Here is a 12,024-nt window from a genome sequence, read left to right as displayed (position 1 = left end):
TTCAGTCTTTATGTGTCTCTAGGTCTGAAGTGGGTCTCTTGTAGACAGCATATATATGGGTCTTGTTTTTGTATCCATTCAGCCAGTCTCTGTCTTTTGGTGGGAGCATTTAGTCCATTTACATTTAAGGTAATTATCAATATGTATGTTCCTATTCCCATTTTGTTAATTGCTTTGGGTTTGTTATTTTAAGTCTTTTCCTTCTCTTGTGTTTCTTGCCTAGAGAAGTTCCTTTAGCATTTGTTGTAAAGCTGGTTTGGTGGTGCTGAACTCTCTCAGCTTTGCTTGTCTGTAAAGGTTTTAATTTCTCCATCCAATCTGAATGAGATCCTTGCTGGGTAGAGTAATCTTGGTTGTAGGTTTTTCTCCTTCATCACTTTAAATATGTCCTGCCACTCCCTTCTGGTTTGCAGAGTTTCTGCTGAAAGATCAGCTGTTAACCTTATGGGGATTCCCTTGTGTGTTATTTGTTGTTTTTCCCTTGCTGCTTTTAATATGTTTTCTTTGTATTTAATTTTTAATAGTTTGATTAATATGTGTCTTTGCATGTTTCTCTTTGGATGTATTCTGTATGGGACTCTCTGTGCTTCCTGGACTTGATTAACTATTTCTTTTCCCATATTAAGGAAGTTTTCAACTATAATCTCTTAAAATATTTTCTCTCCTTTTCTTTTCCTCTTCTTCTGGGACCCCTATAATTAGAATATTGGGTGGTTAATGTTGTCCCAGAGGTCTCTGAGACTGTCCTCAGTTCTTTTCATTCTTTTTTTTTTTATTCTGCTCTGCAATAGTTATTTCCACTATTTTATCTTCCAAGTCACTTATCCGTTCTTCTGCCTCAGTTATTCTGCTATTGATCCCTTCTAGAGTATTTTTAATTTCATTTATTGTGTTGTTCATTGTTGTTTGTTTCCTCTTTAGTTCTTCTAGGTCCTTGTTAAATGTTTCTTGCATTTTCTCTATTCTATTTCCAAGATTTTGGATCATCTTTACTATCATTATTCTGAATTCTCTTTCAGGTAGACTGCCTATTTCCTCTTCATTTGTTAGGTCTGGTAGATTTTTACCTTGCTCCTTCATCTGCTGTGTGTTTTTCATTTTGCTTATCTTACTGTGTTTGGGGTCTCCTTTTCACAGCCTGCAGGTTCGTAGTTCCCGTTGTTTTAGGTGTCTGTCCCCAGTGGCTAAGGTTCGTTCAGTGGGATGTCTAGGTTTCCTGGTGTAGGGGACTATTGCCTGTGTTCTGGTGGATGAGGCTGGATCTTGTCTTTCTGGTGGGCAGGTCCACGTCTGGTGGTGTGTTTTGGGGTGTCTGTGACCTTATTATGATTTTAGGCAGCCTCTCTGCTAATGGGTGGGGTTGTGTTCCTGTCTTGCTAGTTGTTTGGCATAGGGTGTCCAGCACTGTAGCTTGCTGGTCGTTGAGTGAAGCTGGGTGTTGGTGTTGAGATGGAGCTCTCTGGGAGATTTTCGCCGTTTGATATTACGTGGAGCTGGGAGGTCTCTTGTGGACCAGTGTCCTGAACTCGGCTCTCCCATCTCAGTGGCACAGCCCTGACACCTGGCTGGAGCTCCAAGAGCCTGTCCTCTACACGGCTCAGAATAAAAGGAAGACAAAATAGAAACAAAGAAAGAGGATAAAATAAAATAAAGTAAGATAAAATAAAATAAGTGTATTAAAATAAAAAAATAAAAAGAAAAAATGTTTTAAAGTAAAAGAAAAAAACGGACGGTCAGAATCCTAGGACAAATGGTGAAAGTAAAGCTATACAGACAGAATCTCACACAGAAGCATACACATACATACTCACAAAAACAAGAAAAGGGGAAAATATAATCTGTCTTGCTCCTAAAGTCCACCTCCTCAATTTGGGATGACTCGTTGTCTATTCAGGTATTCCACAGATGCAGGGCACATCAAGTTGATTGCGGAGCTTTAATCTGCTGCTTCTGAGGCTGCTGGGAGAGATTTCCCTTTCTCTTCTTTGTTCGCACAGCTCCCGGGTTTCAGCTTTGGATTTGGCCCCGCCTCTTCATGTAGGTCACCTGAGGGCGTCTGTTCTTCTCTCAGACTGGACAGGAGCAGCTGATTCCGGGGCTCTGGCTCTCTCAGGCCGGGGGGAGGGAGGGGTACGGATGCGGGGCGAGCCTGCTACGGCAGAGGCCTGCGTGACGTTGCACCAGCCTGAGGCGCGCCGCGCGTTCTCCTGGGGAAGTTGTCCCTGGATCCTGGGACCCTGGCAGTGGCGGGCTGCACAGGCTCCCCAGAAGGGAGGTGTGGATAGTGACCTGTGCTCGCACACAGGCCCCTTGGTGGCGGCAGCAGCAGCCTTAGCATCTCATGCCTGTTTCTGGGGTCTGCGCTGATAGCCGCGACTCGCGCCCGTCTCTGGAGCTCCTTTAAGCAGCACTCTTAATCCTCTCTCCTCGTGCACCAGTAAACAAAGAGGGAAGAAAAAATCTCTTGCCTCTTCGGTAGCTCCAGACCTTTTCCTGGACTCCCTTCCGGCTAGTTGTGGCACACTAGCCTCGTCCAGGCTGTGTTCATGCAGCCAACCCTAGTCCTCTCCCTGGGATCCGACCTCCGAAGTCCGAGCCTTAGCTCCCAGCCCCGCCCGCCCTGGCGGGTGAGCAGACAAGCCTCTCGGACTGGTGAGTGCTGGTCAGCACTTGTCCTCTGTGTGGGAATCTCTCCGCTTTGCCCTCTGCACCCCTGTGGCTGCGCTGTCCTCCATGGCTCCAAAGCTTCCCCTCCGCCACCTGCAGTCTCCACCTGCGGAGGGCCTTCCTAGTGTCTGGAAACCTTTCCTCCATCACAGATCCCTCCCACTGGTGCAGGTCCCATCCCTATTCTTTTGTCTCTGTTTATTCTTTTTTCTTTTTCCCTACCCAGGTACGTGGGGAGTTTCTTGCCTTTTGGGAGGTCTGAGGTCTTCTGCCAGCGTTCAGTAGGAGTTTTTCCACATGTAGATGTATTTCTGATGTATCTGTGGGAAGGAAGGTGATCTCCACGTCTTACTCTTACGCCATCTTCTCCACCAAGATTTCCTTCTTTTTTATGGCTCAGTAATATTCCATTGTTATATAGTTTATTTATATATATATATATAATATATCCAACGTCGTCTTTATCTTCGTTTATCTATCGGTGCTTGTCTTACTTCTGTATCTTGGCTATTGTAAATAATTCTGCAATGAATATAGGAGTGCATGTACCTTTTGGAATTAGTGTCTTTGTTTTCTTTGGAAAAATACCCAGAAATGCAATTACTGTATCATATGGTAGTTCTATTTTTTTTTTTTTTTTTTTTTTGAGGAACCTCCCTACTGTTTTCCATAGTGGCTGCATCAATTTAACATTCCCATCAACTGTACGTGAGGGTTCCCTTTTCTCCACATCCTTACCAATACTCGTTATTTGTTATCTTTTTGATATTAGCCATCTGACAGGTGTGAGGTGATACCTCATTGTTGTGTTTGCATTTGCTATTTGCGTTTTCCTCTTCGGATAAATGTCTGTTCAGGTCTTCTGCCCATTTGAACTTGGGTTGTTTGTCTTTTTGATGTTGAGTGTATGAGTTCTTTATATATTTTGTATATTAACCTCTTATTAGATATGTCATTTGCAGATATTGATATTTTCTCCCATTCAGTACATGGATTTTTTGCCTTATTGATAGTTTCCTTTGCTGTACGAAAGCTTTATTGTTTGATGTACCCATTTATTTATTTTTGCTTTTGTTTCCCTTGCCTGAGGAGACATATCAAAAACATATTGCTAAGGTCAAGATCAAAGAATATACTGCCTATGTTTTCCTCTGGGTGTTTTGTGGTTTTGGGTCTTCGATTTAAATCTTTAATCCATTTTGAATTTATATTTGTGCATGGTGTGAAAAAGGAGTCCACTTTCATTCTTTTGCATGTAACTGTCCAATTTTCCCAACACCATTTATTGAAGAGAATTTTTTGCCATGTATATTCTTGCTTCCATTGTCGTAAATTAATTGACCATATACACATGGGTTTATTTATGGGCTCTCTGTTCTGTTCCATTGATCTGTGTGTCTGTTTTTGTGCCAGTACTATACTCTTTTGATTATTGTGGCTTTGTAGTGTAGTTTGAAATCAGGGAGCATGATACCTTCAGCTTTGTTCTTTCTCAAGCTTGTTTTGGCTATTTGCTGTCTTTTGTGTTCCATACACATTTTAGAATTATTTGTTCTAATTCTGTGAAAAATGTCATTGTTGTTTTGATATAAATTGTATTGAATCTGTAGATTGTCTTGGGTAGTATGGTCATTTTAACAATATTAATTCTTCCAATACATGAGCCCAGTGTATATCTCCATTTGTTTGTCATCTTCAGTTTCTTTCATTAGTGTCTTATACTTTTTTGAATACAGATATTTTACTTCCTTGGTTAGAGTTATTCCTAGATATTTTATTCTTCTTGATGCAATTTGTAAATAGGACTGTTTTCTTAATGATAGTTCATTGTTAGTATACAGAAATCTGTTGCTTTTTTTTTTTTTTTTTTTTTGCGGTACACGAACCTCTCACTGTTGTGGCCTCTCCCATTGTGGAGCACAGGCTCCGGACACGCAGGCTCAGCGGCCATGGCTCATGGGCCCAGCCGCTCCATGGCATGTGGGATCTTCCCGGACTGGGGCACGAACCCGTGTCCCCTGCATCGGCAGGTGGACTCTCAACCACTGCGCCACCAGGGAAGCCCTGTTGCATTTTTATACACTAATTTTGTATCCTGCAAATTTACTGAGTTCAGTGATGAGTTCTAATCATTTTTTGGTGTTGTCTTTAGGATTTTCTATCTATAGTATCACGTCAGCTGTAAAAAGTGACAGTTTACCTTCTTTCCGATTTGGATTCCTTTTATTTTTAGTGTCTGATTGCTGTGTCTAGGACTTCCAATATTATGTTGAATTAAAGTATCAAGAGTGGGCATCCTTGTCTTATTCCTGATTTTAGAGGAAAGCTTTCATTGTTGATTACAGTGTTAACTGTGGGCTTGCCATATATAGCCTTTGTTATGTTGAGGTACGTTCCCTCTGTATCCACTGTATTGAGAGTTTTTTTTTTTTTTATCATAAATGGATGTTGAATTTTGTTAAAAGCATTTTCTGTATCTATTGGGATGATCATGCAATTTTTATTCTTCACTTTGTTAATGTGGCATATCACATTGATTTGTAGATATTGATTTTCATCCCTGGAATAAATCCCACTTGATCATGGTGTATGATCCTTTTATTTTATTGTTGGATTCAGCTTGCCAATATTTTATTGAGGATTTTTGCATCTATATGTTCATCTGTGATATTGGCCTGTAATTTTCTTTTTTTGTGATTATCTATCTTGTTTTGGTATCAGGGTGATGCTTGCCTCATAGAATGAGTTTGGAAGCACTCCTTTCATTGCAATTTCTTGGAATTATTTGAGAAAGATAGGTATTAACTCTTCTCTAAATGTTTGGTAGAGTCACTTGTGAAGCTACCTGGTCCAGGAATTTTGGTTTTCAGGAATTTTAAAAATTACTGCTTCAATTTCATTACTGGTAATTGGTCTCTTCATATTTTCTATGTCTTCCTGATTCATTCTTAGGATACTTTATATTTCTAGGAATTTGTCCATTTTATTGGTGCATTTTATTGGTGCATAATTGTCCATTTTATTGGTGCATAATTGTCCATGTAAAAAGTGCAGTGCACTTTTTACACCTGTGGTTTTGGTTGTAACTTCTCATTTTTCATTTGTGATTTTATTTGGGCTCTCCTTTTATAGATGAGTATAGTTAAAGGTCTATCAATTTTGTTTATCTTTTTAAAGAATCAGCTTTTAGTTTCATTGATCTCTTCTGTTGTTTTTTAGTCTCTTTTGCATTTATTTCTGCTCTGAACTTTATGATTCCTTTCCTTTTACTAATGATGAGTCTGGCTAAAAGTTTATCAATTTTGTTTACCTTTTTAAAGAACTAGCTCTTAGTTTCATTGAGCTCTTGTTTTTTCTAGTCTCTGTTTCATTATTTCTGCTCTGATCTTTTTGATTTCTTTCCTTTTACTAATTTTGGAGTTTGTTCTTTTTCTAGTTTTTTTTTTTTTAGGTGTATGAGTAGGTTGTTTATTTGATTTTTTGTTGTTGTTTTCTCCCGAGGTAGGCTTTTATCACCATAAAATTCCTTCTTAGACCTGTTTTTGCTGCATTCCATAGATTTTAGATTGTTGTGTTTTTCTATTTTCATTTGTCTCCAGGTATTTTTTTATTTCTTCTTTGATTCCTTCAGTTATCTATTGGTTGTTTAGTGGCATATTGTTTAGCCACATGTTTGTGTTTTTTGCAGTATTTTCTTGTAGTCTCATAACATTGTGGTTGGAAAAGATGCTTGGTATTATTTCAGTTTTCTTAAATTTGCTGAAACTTGTTGTGTGGCCTAGCATCTGATCTATCCTGGAGAATGTTCAATGTGCACCTGAAAAAAATGTGTATTCTGCTGCTTCTGGGATGAAATATTCCAGGTATATCTGTTAAATCCATCAAATGTAAGTGTTGTTTAAGGCCAGTGTTTTCTTATTGATTTTCTGCCTGGATGATCTGTCCATTCATGTAAGTGGGATGTTAAGGACCCTTATTATTATTGTTATTGTCAGTTTCTCCATTTATATGTTTTAATATTTGCTTTATGTACGTAGGTGCTCCTGTGTTGTGTGCATATATATTTATAATTGTCATATCTTCTTCTTGGATTGATCCCTTGATCATTATGTAATGAAATTCTTTGTCTCTCATTACAGTCTTTTTTTTTAAATCAATGCTACCTATTCTTTTTTTAAAGATAAATTTATTTATTTTTGGCTGTGTTTGGTCTTCATTGCTGCAGGCGGGCTTTCTCTAGTTGTGATAAGTGGGGGCTACTCTTTGTTGCGGTGCACAGACTTCTTATTCCAGTGGTTTCTCTTGTTGCGGAGCACCGGCTCTACTTCAGTAGTTGCAGCACATGGGCTCAGTAGTTGTGGCTCGTGGGCTCTAGAGTGTAGGCTCAGTATTTGTGGCACATGGATCTAGTTGCTCCACGGCATGTGAGATCTTCCTGGACAAGGGCTTGAACCCACGTCCCCGGTACTTGCAGGGGACACCAAACCACTGCGCCACCAGGGAAGTCCCAAGTTTTTGTTTTAAAGTCTATTTTGTCTCATATAAATATTGCTACCCTAGCTCTTTTTTCATTTCCATTTGCATGGAATACCTTTATCCATGCCCTCATTTTTAGTCTGTGTGTGTCTTTAGATCTGAAGTGAGACTCTTGTTAGTGAGCTTATATATGGGTCTTTTTTTTAATCCATTCAGCCACTTTTTGTCTTTTTTTTTTTTTAGGTGACTTTGGGTCATTTATTTTTTATTTAAAATAACTTTTTTCACACTTATTTTACTTTTATTGGAATAAAATTGCTTTACAGTGTTGTGTTAATTTCTGCTGTACAATGAAGTGAATCAGCTATATGTATACCTATATCCCCTCCCTCTTGGACCTCCCTCCCACTCCACCAATCCCACACATCTAGGTCATCACAGAGCACCAAGCTGAGCTCCCTGTGCTATAGAGCATATTCCTACTAGCTACCTATTTTACACATGGTAGTGTATTTATGTCAAGCATAATCTCCCAATTTGTCCCACCCTCCCCTACCCTCCTGTGTCCACATGTCCTTTATCTATGTCTATGTCTCTATTCCTGCCCTACAAATAGGTTCATCTGTACCATTTTTCTAGATTCCTCATATATGCGTTAATATATGGTATTTGTTTTCTCTTTCCGACTTACTTCACTCTGTATGACAGACTTTAGGTCCATCCGCATCTTTATGAATGACCCAATTTCGTTCCTTTTCATGGCTGAGTAATATTCCATTGTATATATATACCACATCTTCTTTATCCATTCATCTATCATTGGACACTTAGGCTGTTTCCATGTCCTGGCTATTGTAAATAGGGCTGCCATTAACATTGGGGTAAATGTGTTCTTTTGATTTATGGTTTTCTCAGGGTAAATGCCCAGTAACGGATTGCTGGGTCATATGCTAGTTCTATTCTTAGTTTTTTAAGGAACTTCCATACTGTTCTCCATAGTGGCAATTTACAGTCCCACCAACAGTGCAAAAGGCTTCTCTTATCTCCACACCCTCTCCAGCATTTATTGTTTGTAGATTGTTTGATGATGGCCATTCTGACCAATGTGAGGTGATACCTCACTGTAGTTTTGATTTGCATTTCTCTAATAATTAGTGACGTTGAGCACCTTTTCATGTGCCTCTTGGCCATCTGTATGTCTTCTTTAGGGAAATGTATGTTTAGATTTTCTGCCCATTTTTTAATTGGGTTGTTTGTTTTTTTGATATTGAGCTGCAGCAGCTGTTTTTATATTTTGGAGATTAATCCTTTGTCCATTGATTCATCTGCAAATATTCTCTCCCATTCTAATGGTTGTCTTTTTGTCTTGTTTATGGTTTCCTTTGCTGTGCAAAAACTTTTAAGTTTTATTAGGTCCCATTTGTTCATTTTTGTTTTTATTTTCATTACTCTAAAATGTGGCTCAAAAAAGACCTTGCTGTGGTTTATGTCAAAGAGTGTTTTTCCTGTATTTTTCTCTAAGAGTTTTATAGTGTCTGGTCTTACATTTAGATCTTTAATCCACTTTGAGCTTACTTTTGTGTATGGTATTAGGTAGTGTTCTAATTTCATTCTTTTACATGTAGCTGCCCAGTTTTCCCAGCACCACTTATTGAAGAAGCTGTCTTTTTTTCCTGTATACTCTTGCCTCCTTTATCAAAGATAAGGTGACCATAGGTGCATGGGTTTATCTCTGGGCTTTCCATCCTGTACCATTGATCTATATTTCTGTTTTTATGCCAGTACAGTACTGTCTTGATTACTGTAGCTTTTTAGTATAGTTTGAAGTCAGGGAGCCTGATTGCTCCAGGTCCGTTTTTCTTTCTCAAGATTGCTTTGGCTATTCAGGGTCTTTTGTGTTGCCATATAAATTGTGAAATTTTTTGTTCTAGTTCCATGAAGAATGCCATTGGTAGTTTGATAGGGATTGCATTGAATCTGTAGATTGCTTTGGGTAGTAGAGTCATTTTCACAATATTTACCTTCCAATGCAAGAACATGGTATATTTCTCCATCTGTTTATGTCATCTTTGATTTCTTTATCAGTGTTTTATAGTTTTCTGAGTACAAGTCTTTTGCCTCCTTAGGAAGGTTTATTCCTAGGTATTTTATCTTTATGTTGCAGTGGTAAATGGGAGTGTTTCCTTAATTTTCTTTTTCCAATTTTTTATTGTTAGTGTATAGGAATGCCAGAGATTTCTGTGCATTAATTCTGTATCCTGCAACCTTACCAAATTCATTGATTAGTTCTCATATCTCGTATTAGTTTTCTGGTGGCATGTTTAGGAATTTCTAGGTATAGTATCATGTCATCTGCACACAGTGACAGTTTTACTTCTTCTTTTCCAATTTGTATTCCTTTCATTTCTTTTTCTTCTCTGATTGCTGTGGCTAGGACTTCCAAAACTATGTTGAATAAGGGTGGCAAGAGTGGACATCCTTGTCTTGTTCCTGATCTTAGTGGAAATGCTTTCAGTTTTTCACCATTAAGTATGATGTTTGCTGTGGAGTTTCTCATATATGACATTTATTATGTTGAGGTAGGTTCCCTCTATGCCCATTTTCTGGAGAGTTTTTATCATAAATGGGTGCTGAAATTTTTCAGAAGCTTTTTCTGCATCTACTGAGATGATCATATGGTTTTTATTCTTCAGCTTGTTAATATGGTGTATCATATTGATTGATTTGCATATAATGCATAATTCTTGCATTCCTGGGATAAATGTCCCTTGATCGTGGTGTATGATCCTTTTAATGTGTTGTTGGATTCTGTTTGCTAGTATTTTGTTCAGGATTTTTGCATCTATGTTCATCAGTGATATTGGTCTGTAATTTTCTTTTTTTGGCATATATTTGTCTGGTTTTGGTATTCAGGGTGATGGCCACTTTGTAAAACCTATTTGGGAGTGTTCCTCCCTCTGCAGTTTTTTGGAGGAGTTTGAGGAGGATGGGTGTTAGCTCTCCTCTAAATGTTTGATAGAATTCACCTGTGAAGCCATCTGGTCCTTGACTTTTGTTTGTTGGAAGATTTTTAATCACAGTTTCAGTTTTGTTACTTGTGATATGTCTGTTTATATTTGCTAATTCTTCCTGTTTCAGTCTGGGAAAATTTTACCTTTCCAAGAATTTGTGCATTTCTTCATGGTTGTCCATTTTATTGGCATATAGTTGTTTGTAGTAGTCTCTTATAATCCTTTGTATTTCTGTGGTTTCATTTGTGATTTCACCTTTTTCATTTCTAATTTTATTAATTTGTGTCCTCTCCCTTTTTTTCTTGATGAGTCTGGCTAAAGGTTTATCAATTTTGTTTATCATCTCAAAGAACGAGCTTTTAGTTTTTTGATCTTTGCTATTGTTTTCTTTGTTTCTATTTCATTTATTTCTGCTCTGATATGTATGATTTCTTTCCTTCTACTGACTTTGGGTTTTCTTTGTTTTTCTTTCTCTAGTTTCTTTAGGTGTAAGGTTAAATTGTTAATTTGAGATTTTTCTTGTTTCTTGAGGTGACATTTAATTGCTATAAAGTTTCCTCTTAGATCTGCTTCTGCTGCGTCCCATAGGTTTTAGGTCATTGTGTTTTCATTGTCATTTGTTTCTATGTATTTTTTTATTTCTTCTTTGATTTTTTCAGTGATCCCTTGGTTATTTAGTAGCACACTGTTTAACCTCATGTATTTGTGTTTTTTACAGTTTTTTTTTTTTCCTGTAATTGATTTCCAACCTCATAACGTTGTGGTCAGAAAAGATGCTTGACATGATTTCAATTTTCTTAAATTTTCTGAGTCTTGATTTGTGACACAAGATGTGATCTATCCTGGAGAATGTTCCATGTGCACTTGAGAAGAAGGTGTATTCTGCCACTTTTGGGTGGAATGTCGTATAAATATCAATTAAATCTGTCTGGTCTATTTTGGCATTTAAAGCTTGTGTTTCCTTATTTTCTGTTTGAATGATCTGTTCATTAGTGTAAGTGGGGTGTTAAAGTCCCCTACTATTATTGTGTTACTGTTGATTTCCCCTTTTATGGTTGTTAGCATTTGCCTTATGTATTGAGGTGCTCTTATGTTGGGTGCATAAATATTTATAATTGTTATATCTTCTTCTTGGATTGATCCCTTGATCATTATGTAGTGTCCTTCCTTATCTCTTATAACAGTCTTTATTTTAAAGTCTATTTTATTTGATATGAGTATTGCTATTCCAGCTTTCTTTTGATTTCTGCTTGCATGGAATATCTTTTTTCATTCCTTCACTTTCAGTCTGTATGTGTCCCTAGGTCTGAAGTGGGTCTCTTATAGACAATGTAAATATGGGTCTTGTTTTTGTATCCATTCAGCCAGTCTATGTCTTTTGGTTGGAACATTTATTCCATTTACATTCAAGGTTATTATTGATATGCCTGTTCCTATTCCCATTTTCTTAATTGTTTTGGGTTTGTTTTTGTGGGTCTTTTTCTTCTCTTGTGTTTCCCCCCTAGAGAATTTCCTCTGGCATTTGCTGTAAAGCTGGTTTGGTGGTGCTGAATTCTCTTAGCTTTTGCTTGTCTGAAAAGCTTTTGCTTTCTCCATCAAATCTAAATGAGATCCTTGCTGGGTAGAGTAATCTTGGTTGTAGGTTTTTCTTTTTCATCACTTTAAGTATATCCTGCCACTCCCTTCTGACCTGTGGAGTTTCTGCTGAAAAATAACCTTATGGTGATTCCTTTGTATGTTGGTTTTTGCTTTTTCCTTGCTGCTTTTAATATTTTTTCTTTGTATTTAATTTTTGTTAGTATGATTAATATGTGTCTTGGTGTGTTTCTCCTAGGGTTTATCTTGTATGGGGCTCTGTGCTTCATGGACT

At 37.7% G+C, this 12,024-nt stretch overlaps 1 long non-coding RNA gene across 1 annotated transcript in view; it reads left to right on the top strand.

Annotated features, from left to right (window-relative positions):
- Positions 1–12,024, top strand: part of LOC125964327 (uncharacterized) — a 124,045-nt gene that overhangs the window by 30,153 nt on the left and 81,868 nt on the right. The window lies entirely within an intron of this gene.

This window comes from Orcinus orca, chromosome 4 (genome assembly GCF_937001465.1).
Source record: "Orcinus orca chromosome 4, mOrcOrc1.1, whole genome shotgun sequence".
NCBI classification, from domain to species: Eukaryota; Metazoa; Chordata; class Mammalia; order Artiodactyla; family Delphinidae; genus Orcinus; species Orcinus orca.
The sequence above is the reverse complement of the archived record's forward strand: the minus strand, read 5'-3'. Positions and strand labels throughout refer to the sequence as shown.